The following is a 6,000-nucleotide window of genomic DNA, read 5'->3' on the forward strand; positions in this document are numbered from 1 at the left end:
TTCCTGCAGTTTGAATATAGTATGTCTAGATGTGGGGATGTGTGTGTGTGTGTGTGTGTTGTAAAACCAATGTAATAATTGCCACAAGCAAGATCCACTGATGGATGCTAAAATTAAGGGTGTAGAAGTTTAAGCCAAAAGGGATATTTGCAGTCTCAAAGGATCTCAACCAAAATATTTGGTAATTACAAAGAGAAAAATAGTAACTTTACAGTGGAGAATTCTGGCAGATATCAAATTAATCAAGTGACCAGAGTTAACCTCACCATTAGCACCTACCCATCATGCATCACCTGATTTGATGCGTTGAGAAGGCACAGCATCTCTGTGGAGTCTTTCACAAGAACTTCAATCTAATCACGAGAAAACACCTGATGAACCCTGAATCGAGGGGCATTCTACAAAGCAATCAATACTCTTCAAAAATCTCAAGATAGGAAATGTAAGTAAAGCCTGATGAACTGTTACAGATTGGAGGAGACTGAGGAAGCCTGGTAAATGAGGCGGGGGCACCACAGGCCTTAATCATCAGCATATTCCATCTGGATTTTTTTAAATGGAATCCAACAGCTCATTGACTCATTTCCTTAACATGGTGTCTGTGATTCAGTCCCAATACAGACAACTTGCATGTTGCAAAGAAAATCCACTTGATGACTGTAATTATCCAAACTTCTGACTCACCTTTTTCACTACCTTAAAACATGGCTTTTGCCACTAACCAAACACAATTCTGTCCCTGAGCTAAAGAGCCAGCTCCAGAGGGTGAACCAAGCTGGGGTTGGGGAGGAGGTCGGGCCTCTTTCCACACAGTTCTGGGTTTATTTTCCATGAAGGCTTCTTCTTCATTCAAGAAGAAAGTGGCCTTCATCCAAGGCCATTCCTATCCCAATGACTGCAATCACACCCTGAGAGAGGCAAGCCCATCTGGGACTATCTGATACGCTTGCTGTCCACAGAAATTGCTTGGAGGATTTCAAGAGCAGCTCCTTTGCTGCCATCACAGGAGTTTGGGGATGTAGAGGACATCTACTACCTGGAGAGGGTGAGGAAGCAGAAATCTTGTGAGTGGCCACATCTCAGGTTTACAGCCTGCCCAAAGGGTGTGTAATCCCAGCAGGTTAATTTTCTAGAACCCAAGAAGCAGGATGCATTACAGGCCCTCTGTTTTCCTCTGGGAGCTTTTACAAGGCCAAAACATCTGACTGAAACAATGACAGGCTCAGCAGCTCCCTGATTACACTCTATCCTGGAGCTCAGAACCCATTTCTGTAGGACCCATAACTGGATAGTCTAGCAAACACTCCCCCAGAAATGTACCCCCAACCCATCAACTGATGATGGGATACATGAGAAGGGCATTACTTACCATTTGCTGGCACACGAATATACCACGGGTAGGGGGGTGGTGAGAAGGAGAATAGAGATAGTTATTTTAACTCTCCCTTTATTTCTGGGGAAAGAAAATGATTTTTTTTTAAGTCACGTTACTGGAGAAAAGTAACACCTGCCTCCAAGTCTAAGTTAAAGGTCACAGAACATCTGAATCACATTTCCTTTTCTTCTCCTTTTCCTTCTCCACCATGAGGGCCTTCTGGAAGGTTCTCCTCCATTCTGGGGCTATTCGACACTCCCTTTCCCAAATCTCCTGCATGCCCAGCTCTGGCTATGGGGCCCCTTGTGTCCTTGATTGGGAGGCATTTGAGGTCAGTGCTTAGGGGGTTTCTTGATGCAAAGTCTTCGGAGCCTGGGGCGCCATCTAAGTCCCTCTGAATGAGAAGCTCTATAGGTAGGCCTGGAACTCTGCATTTGTAGAGAACTTCAGAGGTGTTCTGAGAGGGAGTTGCTGGCCTGCCTCATTCAGCATCATCAGTCTGGATCTGGGCCCTGCTTTTGGCTCTGGCCTGTTCTCGCCACTGGCAAAGGTTTCAGTCTGGGTCCTTTTGAATGAGTTGCCTGAGTTGTGTTGAGAGATCCAGTCACCATCTCCATGCACTTGCCCCACCCCTACAGGCTGCCTAGTTTAGGGCCTGCTCATCCTCGTATAGCCTCTGTGTTACAAATTCCAACACCTTTGGCCTAACTCTCCACCATTTAGGGTCTGTGTGGGAGCCTGTCCCACCAGTGGTCAATTCTCAAACACTGTCCCCTCCCTTGTGGACCCAAGCATCATCTAATTTTGCTCAGGCTGGAAGCTGCTTATGTTGTCAATGCTAAGTGAGAAAGGGTCCCTGGAGCTGGCCAGAGCCAAGAGTATATGGATGGGCTGAGCTGAAAAAAGCAGACTGAACTCTGACGGAAGCATGACATCAATGGACTGACACAGCTAATCTGCAGAAAGAGGAGAGGATGGAGGTGAGTGGGGGCAGTGTGAAGTCAAGGGCTCATGGTAGAGGAGGAAGGGGCAGACTCAGGGAAAGTTTGGGCCCCCATGACTTCCAGTGCTGGCCTATGGCAGGCAGCCCCGACACACAGGGCAAGTAGGACCAACCACAGGAGCCACACCAGGTAGAACGATGCCAACTTATCGAGCCACTGGGCACACCCTGCTTCTATTGTCTGTCCACCTAACAAAACACCCTTTGCCACTTTCTTAAGTCCCTGGTCCCTGGACGATCACCTGGGCCTGCCCTAAGCTCTCTGGGTAAACACTTTCCCAGCCTCCTAGCATCAGAGATCATGCCATTGTCTCCAAGAACCTGCCCCACCTCTAAGGGCTGCCTAGTCTGGGGCCCACGCCTCCTGTTCTAGTCTGCTGTGTTACAAATTCCAACACCTTCAGTGTAGCTGTCCCTCCTTGCAGGAGCAAGGAGAGGGGTCCGGAGCCAACAGACAGCCTCAGTCAGTCGTTCATCATTCTTAGTGCCTCTCTGTGCCAGGCACTGGAAAAGCGGTGAATAAAACAGACCCAGGAGCAATCTTGTCCTCAGGCAGCCTGGAGTGTCGTGAGAGGGCAGCAAGGGACCATGTAAATGAATATGGAACTTCTGCCCCTAACCAGTGGTGGGAACAAAAACAACGTGGGAGCCAGGTCAGGCATCTGGCATCAGGGAAGAGGAATGGTTTCTGCTGAGCTGGTCAGAAGCCCAGGGGACAAACATAATCTGGGGGCCTTAATCTAGGCCCATCACTTAGATTAAAGGAGTGATGGGCCTCACTGGGGTCTTCATGGGCTGGACTGGATTCCCAGCTGGGCCGCCTGAGAACCCTGGCCTTGAAACCTCCTCAACCAAGGCACTGGGTGTATTGGTCCGTTTTGCATTACTATAAAGGAATACCTGAGACTGGGTGATTTATAAGAAAAAGGGTTGATATGGCTCACTGTTCTGCAGACTGTACAAGAAGCATGGTGCCAGCATCTGCTTCTGGTGAGGCTTCAGGAAGCTTTCATTCATGATGGAAGAGAAAGGGGAGCATGCGTGTCACATGGTGAGAGAGGGAGCAAGCTGGCAGGGGTAGGGGGCAGGAGGTCCCAGACTCCTTAACAACCAGATCTCATGTGAACTAACAGAGTGAGATCTCACTCATTACTGGGAGGATGAGGATGGCACCAAGACATTCATGATGGAACCACCCCCATGACCCAGACAACCCCCATTAGGCTCCACCTGCAACACTGGGGATCAACTTCCATCTGGAGATTTGGAAGTGACAAATATTCACACTATATCATGGGACAAAAGGCTCAGGTCATCCTGAAAAAAATCCTTCAGGCAGAGGACAGGGGTAGGACAGGCTTTGGATAGGTAGGACAGGCAGATCCAAATTAGATTCCTGGTTCTCGCTGGGAGGGCTAGGAAAAGTGGCCCCTGCTCTCTGAGCTTCAGTTTTACCATCTATGAAAATGGAACTGCACAAGGATGACACACCAATGCATGAGGCGTTCCATAAGAAAAGAAAGACCCAAAGAAGATGCACCCATTCTAACCAGAAAGATGCACTCCAGCCGGGCAAGGTATCTCATGCCTGGAATCCCAACACATTGGGAGGCCAAGGTGGGCAAATCGCTTGAGCCCAGGAGTTCAAGACCAGCCTGGGCAACATAACACAACCCTATCTCTACAAACAAATACAAAAATTAGTCAAGTGTAGTACCAGCTGCCCAGGAGGCTGAGGTGAGAGGCTCACCTGAGGCCGGGAGGTCGAGGCTGCAGTGAGCTGTGATCATGCCACTGCACTCCAGCCTGGGCAACAGAGTGAGACCTTGTCTCAAACAAAATAAAACAAAAAAAGATGCATTCCTCAGGAAGCCTGCTGGGAACCCCTTATGCATAGACTGACTCTCCACCCCACGTGTCCTAATGGTTGCAAGGGGTGGCACATGACTCTCCAAATCAGGGCAACTTGTCCACCAGGCACAGCTAGCACTATGCCCTGGGCCCACAAAACCAGTAGGGGCCTGCAAAAATGCTTTAACCTTTTTCAAATCAGAAGAGCAGGCTGGATGCAGTGGCTCATACCTGTAATTCCAGCACTTTGGGAGGCCCAAGCAGGCAAATCGCTTGAGCTCACAAGTTTGAGACCAGCCTGGGCAACATGGTGAAACCCCATCTCTAGAAAAAATACACAAATTACCTGGACGTGGTGGTGCATACCGTAGTCCCAGCTACTCAAAAGGCTGAGGTGGGAGAATGGTTTGAGCCTGGGAGGCAGCGGTTTCAGTGAGCCGAGATGGCGCCACTGCATTCCAGTCTGGGAGATAGAGCCAGAACTTCCTCAAAAATTTAAAAATTTAAAAATAAATAAATCAGAAGACCACAAGAATATGATCTGCCCTTGATAATATTTCTCTTTCTACCAATACAATCATAAAATATAATTTTAATATGTTTTATAGAGAAAAGAGACCACAAAAATCATACCACGGCTCTGCTCAAAGTGCAGGTAATTGAAACTTCACTCTTAGTGATTTCTGCATTGAATGCAGGTCCCTGAGGATCCGGGGCTTCCATGCTCCCTCGGGGTAAATGTCTGTCAGCCAGTGTTCCTAATAACAGTGGAAACAGCCAGAGAGGGCAGGGCGTGGTGGCTCACACCTGTAATCCCAGCACTTTGGGAGGCTGAGGCTGGCAGATCACATAAGATCAGGAGTTCGAGACCAGCCTGGCCAACATGAAACCCATCTCTACTAAAAATACAAAAATTAGTGGGGCATGGTGGTGCATGCCTGTCCCAGCTACTCAGGAAGCTGAGGCGGGAGAATCCCTTGAACCCAAGAAGCAGAGGTTGTGGTGAGCCGAGATCGCTCCACTGCACTCCAGCCTGGGTAATCTCTAGGGGGCAGTGTTAAAAGAGGTAAGGAGTGGCTGAAGGTAGAGTCCACGACGTTGCTAAGGGTTGGACTTGACCCTAAGCACACTTGTTCTATTAGCTCCACTGGAACTGCCCTCACTCCATGCTAATTGGATTAATAGTAAATAGCATAAATACATGGACAAATAGGCTAACAGGTTAGTTTGAAATCATAAATGAAATTAAATGCACAGAACCCTAGTATCTGGAGAAAGAGGCAAGATTGTAATCAGTGGAGTACGGCCAGGCATCCCCCACCTTCAGGGGGCTCACTGCCTAGCGAGAGAGATGCAGAAGGAAACAAATAATCACAAACTAATATTACACTAAAGGGACAGTGAGAATACAGAAGAGGAAAAAGTTATGCCTCAAAGAGTCAGGGATGATTTCATGAAGAGGCTACATTTACAATGGGTCTTGATGGATGTGTAGGGATTTGCCAGATGAAGAATCAATGTGAGAAAATGAAAGAACATGACATTTGGAGTAAAGCAGACCAACACTTCAATCCTAGCCTTGTTCTTTTCTATTGATGTGACCAGAGACAAGTTATTTCGCCTCTCTGAGATTCAGTTTCCTTATCCATAAGATACCTACCCTTAGGAGTTCCTTAGAGGATTAAAGGCAATAATATACATACAATACCTGGCACCTGATAGGCTTTTTGTAAATAGTAGCTACTAAAAGGAGAAGATGTGTTCGAAGCTG

Source organism: Pongo pygmaeus, chromosome 15 (assembly GCF_028885625.2).
Source record: "Pongo pygmaeus isolate AG05252 chromosome 15, NHGRI_mPonPyg2-v2.0_pri, whole genome shotgun sequence".
NCBI classification, from domain to species: Eukaryota; Metazoa; Chordata; class Mammalia; order Primates; family Hominidae; genus Pongo; species Pongo pygmaeus.